At 44.9% G+C, this 15,781-nt stretch overlaps 1 non-coding gene across 1 annotated transcript; it reads left to right on the top strand.

Annotated features, from left to right (window-relative positions):
• The first annotated feature begins 15,448 nt into the window (after window positions 1–15,448).
• On the top strand, window positions 15,449–15,521 carry Trnar-ucg (transfer RNA arginine (anticodon UCG)). The gene has a single exon. It is a non-coding gene; the product is annotated as a tRNA-Arg (tRNA).
• The last annotated feature ends 260 nt before the right edge of the window (window positions 15,522–15,781 follow it).

Below are 15,781 nucleotides of genomic sequence, written 5' to 3'. Positions count from 1 at the left end.
CCGGATATTCACTGAGTTCACATTGAAAGGTTTGTGTTAAAAGTAATCTATAATTAACTAAATAATCCGAAGCATTTCAGAAAGGCCAGGCGTAAAATATAGCATCGATAAAACATGCTACGTACCCCCCGCACAACTAGCGCAAAACCCTGATAAACCGAAAGATACAAGGTGCATTGTTGCACGTCTGCTCTGGATCTCTTTAGAACACTCGCTATTACTGCGCTATCGCGCTAACAAATGGCCGGACGAATAATATCAATTGCTCCCACACGTTCCGAGTGTCAGTTGGTAAGGGCGAGAAATAAATAGCGCACATTTAAGGGTCCTTCGTTTGCTCGCGTCGCGAACAGATTTTCCCCAGTGTCGAAGGGAACCAAATGCGCCGAATAGACAGCATGTGGTATTGGAGGTGAATTCTTATTAAAATAGCACCTCCGGTGCGGTACACATTCGTTTTGTGGCCCTGAAACGGGGAGTTGCTGAGTATTTTTATTATTTGCCTTTATGGTAACCCGGCAAATCTTGGGCACGTTTTGTATTACCGTGCGCTCTACGTGGAAACAAATAACACATTTTCACCGCAAGAGGGCGTTGGTCTTAAAATGGTGTTTTAAATCTCGAACCAAAACAGAAAAAAAGACTTAAGCGAGAATTTCAAACGCTAAGATACGAGCATCCGAGGATAGGCGTGTGGCCTAGAATGTTGTACCAATGCCAAATCGTGTCCAATACCGGGAACTTCAGCTCCATTAGCACACCGCAGTCCGATCGGTTGCTGCTGCAACGTACGGCTCTTGTTAATATGATAATTTACTGATCGTTTTCCCGCAGGAGTGCCACAGTGCACACCGGGTGTGATATGACTCTTGCCCTCCAAAAGAAAGGCGCAGGGAAGGCGAAGGTAGGAATTTCTTGTACACCGAGAACTCCTCTTTTCGCTTCACTTGGTCATTACAACCGATGTTGAATCATTACTGTTCCGCATTGGCTCATTATTACAGTAACACTACGATAGTGGTCTGCGGTCGATAGGTGTGAGGTTTGAAAATAGCGGGCTACAAACCCCCCTCAAAGCCTGTAGAATCACCCCACGGGAGAGCATGTCCAGGGAAATGATTATGGAGCATGGAGATACACATGTGGGTGTGCGTCGACAAACATACCATCGTATAGGAGCTCAAATTAATTGTAACTACGTCGGAGATAGCTTATGCATCCAACGCACATACGGCTCGCAAACAACAAAGCTCTCGGAACTCTAGATCTCCAGCGAACTTCAATTTTCAGACCATTTTCCATCCCATACGCCGCGTAAGATACCCAGAGCACAGAGACTGTTTGTTCGCCCTGCAACTGTTTGTTCTGGACGGTTTTGGAAAGCGTTTCTTCCGCTTCTTATCAGTGATTTGTAGGTACTGCTCGCGGGAAAGTGTGTGCTAACGAATGGCAATTTGTCTGTTTGCTAGTTTGCTTAGAATCGCGTCCTACGGAACGCCTACGCGCGGGAAATGCACTTCAATTTCCGTGCGGAAGAATGTGCTATCTGGGTCTGGTTGGTGTGCTGTGAGTGTTTGTTCATTTGCGCGCACCTTCTAATCTATTTACACCGAGTAAAGCGGGGTAGATTAACGGTACCGTGGTTGAGTGGCTGTAAATTTTTAGAAAAATCTACCAAAAGATAGGCACGTGGATGGCACTCCGATATGTGTCGAGAATGCGTCCGTAGATATCCAGGTGTGTTTAGAAACAAAATAATTCGAGTTCAAAAGATTCACAATTTTCACAATGAAGGAAGGACTTTTCAAGGAAGTAGAAGCAAAAAGTTCTAAGAAATTGGAAGTACACCATATAATAGACAACCCTATTTAATATTCATGAGAAATTTACAATTGGAAGATCAATATATTTTTATACATTGTTTTATAGTTTAACTTAACAATATGTACATTATACATCGCACTATAAACTTAAAAAAATATTAACATCTACTGCATTTCAATGGCTCCGTTTTACTGACATGACAGCATCAATAATAACATCTAAATGAAGTCGAGAACAATGATATCAGCCAACTCAAATCGCTAATAATGCAGAAGAAAGTTTATATTAATTAAAATCTCATCGCCTCAATCAATTAACCGTAGAAATTCGATAGCGCCGGGGCTACCGCAACGGTGGCGTCCAATGGAATCAGCTGGATGCTGCTCACCCGGCAAGATGTGTGCAAGCGATGAGCGAACGCGAGAAACAAAAATCAATCCCAAACACCCAACGGTGTGGAAAAACCGCATGTTCCAGGCCACTGCAGCTTATGAAAACGTGCCAGCGCTTAAATAAGCCTGCAACGGAACATCGGGAAACGGCGTTGCCTCCCGATTTCAGTTTTCCATCTTCCACGGTTTCTTCCGAGCGTGCTCGATCGTTCGATCGATGGATTCAATTTTGAGCTTCTTTATCGTGTCTTGGAAGCCACCATGTGGGGATCAATTTTATTTTTCCTTACCAGTGTTGAAACCAAACGTACGGAAGCAAATGTTGCCCGTAATCCAGCGTATCAACCACGCTGCAAATGTGATTTTCCTGCGAAACACTCCATCCAGCGTTTGCCAGTGGGGGTTTGGGGTGATACGTTTAGTTGCATATACATACAGCATGCAGCACCATTGGAGGGGTTGATCCACGGAGGCCCACGCTGGTACGGCCGGTGGAAGCAGCAATCATTATTACGGTCAATCATGTGTTTCATTGCATCATTAGTTTACCCACATAAGTACCGATGCGGGGCGAGAACGAAAGGATGCGGAAAACCCGTGCAGTGTAGAGCAGTGGTCGAACCCGCGTAGAGTTTTTCAATCGTGGTCGCGTTGATGAAAAGGTGTCGAAAGGGTCGTATTACGGGTGGATTTTGATGAGCGGTACTAATAATCTTTTCATGCGAACAATAATACATGTAATCTGGAAGGAAACTGGGACTCATCTCATTACACATACAGGCAAAAAAGTCAAACCCTGCGATCAGAAGAAGAAGTGACTCATTACACCGGTTGGCGGAGCATTATTAATCCGCTCGTGGTTTGAGCGTATTGAGGCTCCATTGCAAAGATGCACGTGAAGGCAGTGTGTGGATAGTTAAGCTAAAAAGATTGCTTTAGCACTCGAGTCTACCGGTGATGGGATAAGTTGATGGATGGTTTCCGAGCAAATGGATTCATTATGTAAGATTGAAATGGGCAAAAAAAAAGAAATGATATCTGCACATCTGTACAGTCCAAATATTTTATGTGTGTAATAAAAACAGGTTTAATGTCATATTTATATTTAAAACAAAGGCGGAAATCACGAACCAGAACATCATGAGAAAGTCCAGCTCAATGTTGAAACGAATGCTTGCTTTGTGAAGTAAGACAACACAGATTGAACTTTTAATGGATGTTTTTATGATAAAACCCTTCAGGAGTACAAAAGAGCACCATTGCAAGTTGCAAGTGGCAAGTTGACCATAAAAATATAATTTTAAATGAATTCTCTCCATTATGTACAAGTACAACCTGAGTTAAATTTAATCATATAGAGCATATTATGAAATTGAAAGGCTAACAGTTGTGTTGGCGTGTTCGAATTCCTTATTTAATGTTCTTTTAATTCCAAAATAATTGGTGTCCCACCAAAACAAGCTGTTCCAGTGGCATTAGAAAGTATCGTTTGCTTCACCTTTTTTTTCTCCTGTTTTCATCGCTAACGAAACATTCAATTGGTAAGAGACTGCATTTTTTCTTGGATTAAAAAATACATTCCAACCGACGGAGGTCGAATGCCATGTGGACAATGAATACCGTTCCTGTTTTGGGGTGCAACGCCTAATGATAGGATTAATTCTCTCCTCAATGCCTCACATTAGGATGTAACCTTCAAACGAGTGCCGACCGTGTGTATGTGGTTTTAAAAAAGAATTAAACCTTTCCCACGATACAAGAAGGATGCGTCGGTGTAATTATAAAAATGTCCCATAAAAAGATGCTATAAAAAGGCAAATAATATCCAATTATGTTTTGCAGTGCTAAAACCGACTACACCTTCTCACACCCACGCCATTGTGCAACAGACCCCCGTAGAAAAATGTTTGAAATACTTTACAAGGTATGTATTCGGTATACAAAAAAAATCCTCATTTTTCCGTACCACAATATCCCGAACCAGGGGGATTGATTGAGCAAATGCTCATCGAACCGGATATTGAACAAAACGGGACGGGAGCGAAAAAATAAAAGGTCGATCGAGATGGGACTTATCCGAACCGACCAGACACCACTGTCGCCCACTGTCTATATTTGTTTATTTTTAGGTAACGACAGCGAAACCCTCCGCCGAGAGGCCAGAAAGGTCTAGCCCGCAAACAGTATTGTGTCGCATCGGAAGTACGCCGGCAGATTGAAGGATATGGTTTAAATTTAGATTTATGCAGCGACCCGGTACGAAGCGAACCCTCCGGATACGTAGGGCCGGAAGTAACGGACCCTTGGTAAACATCCAGCATGGATGTTGGTTAAAAAGGACGGAAATTTTGAGAGAAAATCACAGCAAGAATTATAGCTCATTTGAGGGATTTTTTTGACAAAGCAAGACTTTTACCAAGTGATGATTAGAGAATTGCAAAATAAATTGTTTCCCATACTGGTACCAGCATAAAACGATTTTAAGATTTTTTTTAAAAGCATAGCAAGCAACGTCCAATAGAACCTCAGCGCATATCATAGCAAAACAATCCCAGGAGGAATAGTCATCTCGTGCCCGTGTGCAAACCGTGTACCGATGAAGTTAAATTACAAAATAATATGATTACCGTACCTGAATCGCATGCTATTTACCGGGTAAGACCTTCACGGGTTAACACTTTGTCGCCTAATTTTCCAATTTGTCTCAAATGGCGATGATTGGGGCAAACGTTTCGCCGTTTGTTTCATTTTTGGGGGGACTATGTTTTCACAACATGTGACACGCAGCGGGAGAGGGAGTATCAATTTTCCGCTCGTTTTCCGGCGCTAATTAGCTGCGAGAGTGCGGGTGTGATGGCGGGTGTGATTGAAACATCTCGTCGCAAAACAAATTGTAGAAATCGCTAAAATGACATCATTTTTTAAAGCGTTTAGGCAATACTTTGGAAACACAATTACTGCAATTGTGCCATTTTCGTTATAAAATGTGTGAAGAGAAGTATTCTTTTAAAATAGGGTTTAAAATTGCAACCTATTGAACGAAAAAAACATCACAAGACTCATCACGAATAAGTCTGAAATAATGTGACTTTTTGTGAAAGCAAAAGAAAATAGTCACCCGACACGAATTGTCGTTAGGCAGTCACGACATCAAGAATTGCGCTCGCGACATCAAGCTAGCGCATCTAATGTGTTGCGGAAATACATTAAAAGATTTTTACGCTCACAAAAAATGTTATTTTAAGCACAACACGGTATCTAGCACTGGCATTGTCAAAAAAAATAATTTCCGCTACATGCATTCGACACGCTATAGCACTCCGAAAGTTGCACTTTTACCTTTGTCCACGTGCTCAATGGATAAAAAAAAAAACAGAAAATACAAATATAAGACCAATCAAGTTATGCAAGTAGCTATCAAACGACTTCAAACACCGAAAGAAAGCAAAAAACACAAGCTATTTAAAGGCACTTGAATATAATAAAAAAAAACATAACAGATTTGTGGCCATAATTCATCTGCCTAAGTAGGTAACTGTCAACGTGAAACAAAAAGAAACCTAATTAAACATCAATAGCTACGTAAAACAAGACATGATAGCTCCCGTCTACCCGTAATGAAAATGCATTCAAATTAACCGCTTCATAATTATTACCATCTCCGTAGTCGGCGTAACCGGCCGGAATGGTCCACAAAAAAGCCACAAAGAAGAGAAGGAGAAAAAAATGCACTGATTGCATAAATTGTGTTTCGTCTTAAATTCAGCTCCATTCCTCCCTTTTTGCATTACCGATTGCTCGCCGATTAGGTACGGTTAGATTGAAGATTGTTTTTGTTTTGTTTTTTTTTTTTCGCTGCTCCGGAAACTGGGACAAAGCCTTGCGATGTACATTCGCTGGGCAGTCGGTGGGAGAGCGACGAGTTGGAAAAATAAAATCATTACACCAAACTCTATCGCCGGTGAAGTTGAAGTGCACAAACAAAAAACTGCATTTCGGAAGCTATTTCAGCGACGACGTACCCTACAAAAGATCTCCCTCAACCTACATTGGTGGATGGAAAAACGATCCCACAACGGTGATCGGAATGGGGGAGTTACTTGCGGGAACAGAGGTACTGATTATTTTTCCGATTTTCCATTTCCTCAAACCTTCCAAGGTTCGGTTCGCTGCAAGAAACTACTACTCGAAATAAATAAAACACCGATCTGAAGATCTCTTGTCACCACCGCCTTCAAATGCATGTTGTGGTTTGGCGGTGGAACTGAGTATGGAATGTACACACCTCTCATCGAATTAGTTCCTTCTTTCGAGAGGAGTGGAAACTCCCTGCCGGTTTACGTTCGACCACAATCCGGAACCTTTTTGGTTGGTTTGATTTAATGATATAATTTCTCATCTTTGGAGACGATATTTAACCGTAGATCATTCCATCTTCAAGCTTTCCCCGCACAAACGTGCGCCCCACAACGGCCGGATTTTCCCGCAGCCTAGCTCGCGTGTGCCTCAGGGGTGGAAGGGGGATGGGGGGGGACCTTGGTGTTTCGAGGTCACACCGAAATTTTCTCGCCCAGCACAATCTCGTAGCAGCGGCATGGCTTTGGCGTGCATGATCCGCAATCCAGTACGCCCAAATTGCTCGCGCGAACGGAGAAAGTCAATCGAGCCCGGCAAGAAAAGCTGGTTGGGCTAAACAGGGAGGAAGGCTATGGTGTGGTACGCAAGCCTGACTGACTGACTGACCTGAAACGAGAAGAGTGAAAACAAGAAATGCATTAGAAAGACTGCAAGATAAATGATGGCTGTCGAATGTTGGTACTACTGAGTCAACATTAAAACAAGATCAGTCACCGGAGAGTGAGAAAGTGGTTACACGCGTTGGAAGATGTTGGAGATGTGAATTCCTCTGGAAGGGGTTAAAAATGTTACACGAGGTTTGAAATTGTTTGATAACTAACTATTCTTGAAGAGATAAGAATATTTGACCAGAAATAGTATCAAATTACAAATGCTCTTTGATTTAGTAAATCGGAGCGTACACTCCATCTATCTTTCTCGCTAGACCCTTTTGATTAAGTGATTAAAAAAAAAAAATCGAATATCTAATGAGTTTCCAGCACGTTGCAACGTTTCCATTCTCGATAAATAAATCTAATGCAGTGATACAAATTGTCAAAAAAGAGAAAAACGGTATCTTACCACCCGTAGCCAGATAGTGTTCGTTGCAACGTTTATCTACAGTCAACCACAAAAAGGTTCTAATGGAATACTTCCTGAAAAGATCGTCCAAGGCAGAGGATCAGAAGCATCGCTCTATCCCTAGGGTGAGTATCTGGACTAACTCGCGGCCCGATACACACAGCTACACGTAGTTGACATAAATTTAGACCCGCCGCATAGACCACAGACCCGTACGTACCGGGGCTAGGGGGTCGAACGCATCGATCAGAAGAAATAAATCAAGTCCCGTCCCCGAATGAGGGATGGGCTGTGGTTTTCGGAGTGGACGGCCAGCGTGGCGGCTGTAGATATCACGGTCACCGCACGGTTCGACATTTAAGGCCGATCGAACCGAGCGTACACCAACTTATCAGCCGGTATATACCGCACATTCATCTGGCTGGTGGGCGTTGGGACTGATCCCGGCACGTTTTCGAATCGTAAATGAAGCGGGAGAGAAATTTAATTCCATTTGCAGCACTTTCCCGCAGGTTTGGTGGGTTCTGTTCTAGACGTGCGCGGACGTCGCATAATATTAGTCGATGGGTAGTAGTACGCCGTCAACCGTGGTTACAAAATGGGGTCGCTTCGAGGTTGGATTGCGGTTGGAACACGTTCGGGGAGGAAGATAGGATAGAACCCGCTTGTCACAGTGTCTAATTCCTGCGTAGGTAACAAACGCCCGTCCGAGAGACATTCCGCGTCGTGCGTCGTGATAGCAGGATCACTTTGCGGAGACACCAACGGGGCAGTAGGAGACGAACGTACCGTCAGAGAGTGAGTCCCGTTTCTGTCATCCATCGATTCAGATTCGATCGATTCTGGAGCGCCCGGTCGGGAAAACTTCATTCCAGCGGGTGCGCTCGTGTGTCTTCTGCCAGGGAAGGAGAAGCAAAGCACGTTGCAGTACTGCATTGTAGAACGCGTGTATTGCGTTCGTTCGAGAGAAAGAAGAAACCAGAACCCGCTCCTATGTTGCACCAAACCGATCAAGATCGATAACGACCTAGGCGATGTTGCGGTGATGGGACAGGGCCAAGGCGACGATACACATATGTAATCGTACACACGCACACAAAACACGTACCACCGCTAGAAACACACCGTACAGGAACGTACAGTTGCGAACAAGAACACGAACCTTGTACGGTGGAGCAAGAGGCCACCTTAATAGTGTCGTCATGTTTGCTGTTGATCGTCACCGCAGCAACCGTATCAGCGGTAGCAGTTTCATCATTGTTGCACGTATCTTTAGCGGTACTGCACGCAGAGAATTTATGAGAATACGGGACACGGATCATACGTGTCCGAAGGATGCGGGAGAAGCATGGAGACACCGTACAACCATCCATCCCGGACTTGATTTGTGCTTGATGGAGAAACCTTAAATAGTGATGTAATAAACACAACACGCGATAACACCGTACACGAGGGTACAGTATAGCTGCACCATTCGCATAAGAATGTGGTACTATCTAGCTGTAAGATGAATCACAAAATAGGAATAATGAAGATCCAACGCTATATTTTGTCCATTTAAACACGGGAAGACTTCTAGCGATCGCATTTGATAAGACCTTTGCTTTGCCCATTTCGATCATCCTCGTAAGGCAAATATCACTTATCTACATCGATGGGACTAACGATTATTTACAGTTTGTGACATGTTCATCCTCGCAGGCAGTCACGTTGACCAAGAATGGCGACACTACATGACATGTTGCTATTGTTTTTATGTGAATAGTTGTACAAACTAGCATACAAAGTTGCACCAATCGGTACGATCCTTGCTATAAAACATCGCCCAACAGCATCGCCAACCTGTCGGCCGGCATCGACAGCATAAGGCCCGTATTCGTGACGATCGGCTCGAAGTAACTGCTTTCAGCACCTTGCGCACGCACGTTTCAATCACCCAACACTGCGCGAGCTACGATGACAAATCGCTTAACGTCATTAGGCCTCGACGAAGAAGGAACCGCGTGGTGGGCAACGAATCCTTGGTGATGTCAATATGAGCCGGTTGTCGGGCCCTCGGCACACCTACCCCCGAACGGGTGGACCGTCGACATGGGGGAGACTTTGCGTTCCGCTCGGAATTCCATTTCGTTCTACAGCTCTTCCAAACCAAACCGAACGTCCTTGAGCCGGGCGAGGTGGCGACCCAAACCGATCGTGGCGATTCCAACCGCGCAGCGTCCGACCGTAATGGAGATACGCTTTTCATCTCCTTCCCTGCGCTGATAGCATCGGTCGTTAAAGAAAAAGGAAACAAACTGCTAAAAATACCAGTGCGGTGATCACGGTGAAAGAGAAACAGGTAACGATGTCCAATTCTCGCACAAACAGCAGAGAAATAAACGAACGTTTGTGCGCGCGTTGAAGCATAAAATTGACGCAGTCTTCACTGCTGTGCGGTGGGTTTAATACCATCCGTGGTGCGTGGTATGGATTATCATGTTGCTTTCGCTTGATCCGTAAGGCAAACGGTCGAATCAAATCACTCTGCCCCGCACTCGGGGTGCTGGTGATCAGCACGAAAGACATCAGGCGCGTTTTACAAGCGACGAACCCGTCTGCGTGTCGTTCATCGACACAAGGCGTCAGCATGCGTCATTGTCGAGCGTCAGATGTAACATTGGCAAGAGAATGCAATCGATTTCCAACCATTTGGTAGTAGCCACACTACAGGATACTACGCTACCGATCATCATCATCTTCCTCTCGCTTTATCTAGCAGGCAGTAGCAAACAGTAATAAAACATTGATATTTTTACGCCCGTCTCTGTATTGCGTATGGTGAGCCTTGCTGATTGGTTCATGCGCCATGGGCTGGAAGATCTATCCAGCACCTGCGCTAACCTGCGTGCTTCACCGCGTACCATGTAGTAAGGAAAACCTGCCACGTTCCATCCACCCGGAGGTGATCGTGCCGTTACTATCCGGAGGCACTTTTAAAAAACCCTCGGTTCCAAAACGGGGCTACAACAGAACCGTGCGAGGCTGCGGTCGAGGCAATGGCAAACCGGTTGTTGGATGGTCGCAAAAAAGGAAAAGAAACCCGCCCCCCTCCTTCCCCCTCAAACACTTACACACACAAACCACAATCGTGATAGCTATACTGTGATTTTTTTTTACAAGCGTTTGAGGATAATGGGAAGGGAAATGAATGCAGGGACGTGCGAGACAATCATTTGCAGCGACGATAAGAAACTCCACTGGAAGCATACGAGAAGAAGAAATATATCTTCAGCGAGCTTCCCTGCAGCTTTAACACGAATTCAAGACGAAAGACTTGCACGGTGGGTAAACAGCGAACGTACGTACGGTTTTTGGTGACACGAGCAGTCAAGGTCGCAGGGAACTGAAAACCGGACCGACGATTCCAGCATAATGCGCTGGGAGTGTAGTGTCCATGTGGTGAACATATTCGCAAACATAAGCCAAAAAAGACGACGGAAACATAAAACATTACACTCTCCACTCATGACTCATGGGGTAAACAGGCTTCGGGCCATACCGAAATTTTCCAACATATTATTCATCCAAATTTCAACATGTACGCTAACGGGATTACATACCTTTACGGTGATGGAAATGTGATGCAATGTTGAATTCTCTGCTTTCGCTGGAATAAATTAGACATTTTTCAACCTTTCTTGTCCAGTTTAACCTCCAAATTGGGCGATGAAATATTGACGTGCAGATAAGAAGATTTCGGTGGGAAATGACTTCACCTTACGGGAGGGTTTTTATGCAAAATTGGATGTTAGTATACCATTTGTGGTACTGTAAATGGATAAATACTAGTCTATCTGTGTCTCTACCATCGCTTTTCTATGGTATAGAAACCATGCTCATCGAACCGTCGAACACGATACTTGCAGCAAAAAGGAGTTTCTTGTTGTTTTTATGAACCAAACAGCGATAAGTTATAGGCACACAAGTACGTTAATCGTCTCTGTAATTCCCAACATGAGCTTCCACCGACGATACAATGGGCGATAATCGTAGCTGAGAGTTGAAGATAACTCAAACGGAACAGAAAAGATCACTGAACAAGCATACCAGCAGCATGCATGAAGCCGCGATGGGGATGAACCGATTGCCGACAAGCGAAACACCTGTGAACCTTTTGCCCTTATGCTCGGATCGTGCATCCGTATGTTTGTGTGTGTTCATATGATAATGATTCCCAAGGTCGTAACTCATAATCAACCTCGGTCGGTTTCTACGTGAACTCCAGCTTCTGCTATTGACATGGCAGAGCGTAAATCGAATACACCAACCACGATGGTACGATGCTAAGAAGATCCAAAAAAGCAGAGTTGAAACATAAACGAACGACATAAGGAAGGGTAAAACTGAAGTTGGAAAAAAAGGAAGCCGATTGGGCTGTAGGTCGGAGGAAACGAACCCACAAGCGGCAGCATCATTAAGGGCTTTTTAACAGGGGCACAATGCGATGCACCGGGTAGCATACAGCATTTGAGCATAACAGGAGACCAATTGGGCAATGGACAATACCAAGCCAAAACACAAAAACAGGCTTCGAGATAGAACGTTCGCTTTTTTCACAGGGGTTCGCTGGAAAGTGAACTTGCGCTTTCGATCCCGATGCGATGCGCGACAGGTTTCGATTCCCAAGCTCGAGGGAAAATTTCGTTCTCGTTAAATCATACGGATTAAACCTTAATTAAGTCGCCGGATCGGTCGTCTGTGGAAAGGCCGTGTGTCTACTCATTTTCAATTCCATTTCCAGGCGCTGGGTTTGGGTCTTGCGGGTGAAATTGGAAGCGAGAGTTCTAGAGCCTTCATCAGTTATCGATTTCTTCAATCGCTTTCGATGATGAAGCTAACCAGAAGCGTACCAGAAATTCGAAAGCACCTTCGCACCATGTTTATGATCGTTGCTGAACTATCCCGAATGATGGTGTGAAATTTAACGTAATAATTCTGGGTGTTGATTGGGTTGTAGGGCTGTGTGAAGCTGTCTTTTCAACCAAAGGAACGATGTAGCATGACCGTCATATTTCTGCCGCATGTAAATCACGCACTCCGTGCAGTTATGCGGGATGGGCCATTCAAATTGTGGGGAAGTTTACAATTGAACATAGGTCCAGAAATCTCGACTCAACTGTTCAACTGAAAAAAAGGTCTAAACTGACCGTTATTAATAGCCCAACAAGCACCACTCCATTCGGATCCAGTTCTAACTGACTGTTTCTAAAAATAAACGAGCGTTCCGAAGATCAAAGCGTACGCACGAGCAGTGCTTCCGTTGGTGTAGCTATTCCCACCAGCGTGCATACCACGCACGGAGACTATTTTTCTTTCTGGCCAAGCAGGATATCTTTACCGGCCGATCCCACTCGGCAGGTCCACTTAAATCCCGGAAGTTGTAAATAAATTGCTCCAGCAACTCCAAGCAATACGCAACCAGTGCGAGACGCGAAAGATGAGTTCTTATATTTTCGCTTCTATCCTCGTCCAGGGAGAAATATTCACTCACTAATGAAGGCCACGGAAATGCCTCGAAATCCTTCCTTTGTTCGTTTTCGTTGTTCTCGTGCAGCGTTGCCGCAGAAGAGCAACCAAGAACGATAAGTTTTAACTGTGAAGATAGTCGTTGTTTTTGTACAATTTTTCATCAGCCTCCATTGCTGATGCCACGACTCAGCAGCAATCCGCGGAATGTAAATGCTGTCGAGTGGGTTTTGGATTATAATACCCCGTACAAATACACGATCATTTCCTGGGTTAATGTATAAGAGGTCTGATCTGTTTGGTTTGCGAATAACTGCGGCAATAAATCGATTGAACCTCTTCTGCTTGCAGCAAACTTCAAGAAGACATCGAAGCAATACTGATGTCTTTCCTCGGTAAGCTACGTGATGTCTTGTGTTATCCACTTTCTTTAGAAACGATCCACAACCAAAGAATGCACCTGTACGTATCAGCTGGATAAATCAGAACGTGCCCTGTGTTGTAGACAGCTCCAAATGCAACACGATGTCAACAAACCTCAGCTCTAAGCGGTAAGATCTGCGGGCCCTGATCTCTCTTTGTATTCTTCCACATTTTGGGAACCTCCGTGGAAAACGGTGCTGTCGATTGCGGTGACAGAGCCGGGCGGTTCCGTGTTTGTACAGTCAAATCACGTGACAGTGACAGAGGTCGTCCGCCTGACAAAATGGTGGCGAGAAAATAAAAACAGAAAGGAACATCCCTCGCGGTTGTCAAACTCAGCCTCCGCCTCGAGAGGAGCGTGCTCAGGTCCCCGGTTTCAGGTCTGTCTAGAAACTTCCCCCAGCTTTCCTTTCTATCCCCCCAAAGGTGCGTGATTAGATCTCGGTTTCGAAAGGTATGGCTGGCAATCGGTAATTGAATATTGAACAGAGGAGAAACACCGACAGCGGGCCATTGTCGGTTCCCTGCGGAGGTCACCCAACTCGCATGCGCTTGTTGTCACCGACACCGCAGACCAGACAGAAAGACCGAAGAACAGAGGTTCTTTCTGTTGTTGTCGCCGTGGTGGAGTTTTTGTCACTGGTGGAGTTGTTTGGTAATTCGAGTCCGTTTTCGGTGCTGGTCTGATATGAGATCGTGCTTGAGCTGGAGCTGGAACCATGCTGGGGTGGTGTTGGTGAATCAGGAAATCTTTTCTTCTGTATCTCTCTATCTCTCTCCGTCAACCTACTCCAGCGCCATCAGGATTGTTGACATTATTTGTTTGGAGATTTTTTTTCGAACCTCTCTGAGTGGCGTCTCTTGACATCAGCTCACTATTCCAATGGACAGCTGTGCTGTTGTACGCAGATAACAGGCAAAATCCTATTTCTGGCAGTAGATTTTTTGTTGTTGCTGTTTAAAGCCTTTCACCGCCTCCAAACAAGAGTAAACTCGAGGCAAACAAACCGATGCCGAGAGTTCTTGAGTTTGTATGGGCCCGTAAAAAATGCCAAGTGCGTACGAGCGAGGGTAGCCGAACACTTGTTGTTCCTTGCTACATCTTTCTACTTAGCATTCCTTGCCGAGAGTGCCTTCAAAAAGGCTACTCTACAAAAAGGCGCAATCGAACTCCAATTTGAAGGAAGAGATTCAGTAGAGCCAGATGAGTTAAAAAAAAAACCACCATTTCACAATCCAAACCACCTTCAATGATCCTCCTTCGCGCCTAGTGCAATCTTCTCTCACTCTCTCTGCGGCCGCTTCTAACACACTTTGCTCGAGAGGCCTCGGCAGGCCTCTGCAGGTGCCCGACCGTCGCCATGATGGGGCGAAAATTCGACCGCAAACAGTCATCGCTGGGCTGCGAGTTTAGGGTAAAAAAGCATAAACATTCACTTACGTGGCGAGGTGTTTCCTTTAGGGAAAATGCTAGGAACGGGAAGACCCACAGATTTGTGTTGTGTTTTTCATTCTTCACTCTCGAGAGGAATTTAGAACCCAACCGTGGGTAGGGAATGCAGACGCCACCACTAGCGCACCGTGCTCGAAAACTCCACTCGAGATGGGAAGGTCGAGCAAGTCAAGTGTGGAGAGAACCCGCGCCGCGCACACAAACCAAACACCCACTTCCGTGTGTTCCCGTTCCCGACATAATTTCTTTGGTAAACATTGAGCTGGATTTTTTTTGTGTTGTAAAGGTTTGTGGTTTTTTTTTCGCTTCAAAGCAGGAGAGTCTGCTTTGTAACAAGTTTTGACTTGAGCGCTCTAATCCGTTCGCTACTTGCTACTGTCAACATCACGTTCTCGCCTTGCACCGGATCGGAGTGTTCCATTAAATGAGGCAAAGCGCGCGCACCGTTTACCAGGATGAAGCACAGTGGAAGGCGGAACACGGAGAATTTGGAGGTTAAATTTGGACAAATAAAGTAGCGAAAAAAAGAAACGAGAACCGAAACTCCATAACGGACAGCCGATGGCAAAAGGGGTATCACATAATCTTATCGCACTAGGCACGATGCAAAGCAAACGAGTTTGCTTCCGAGCCGGCAGCTTGCAACGATGACCGTGTGGCCTAATGGAGAAGGCGTCGGACTTCGGATCCGAAGATTGCAGGTTCGAGTCCTGTCACGGTCGGGGAATGGCGCGCACGCCGAATCAAATTGATTTTTATTATGTTCTCTCTCTCTCTTTCTCTCCCTCTCTCTCTCTCAGAATAAGAGATTGGAAAGACTTATATCTTAAAGGGATTTTTTTATTTGGTAATTTAATTTAAACTCAACACGGCCAATCATAAGTATGTTTTGCATTGTATCGGCATCTCAAAGCGTTCCATTGCGATTTAAAATCAACTTTCACTCCGTTCGTGTTCGGTTCATAAACCTTCCTGGAAGTGG

Source organism: Anopheles marshallii, chromosome 3 (assembly GCF_943734725.1).
Source record: "Anopheles marshallii chromosome 3, idAnoMarsDA_429_01, whole genome shotgun sequence".
Lineage (NCBI taxonomy): Eukaryota > Metazoa > Arthropoda > Insecta > Diptera > Culicidae > Anopheles > Anopheles marshallii.
The sequence above is the reverse complement of the archived record's forward strand: the minus strand, read 5'-3'. Positions and strand labels throughout refer to the sequence as shown.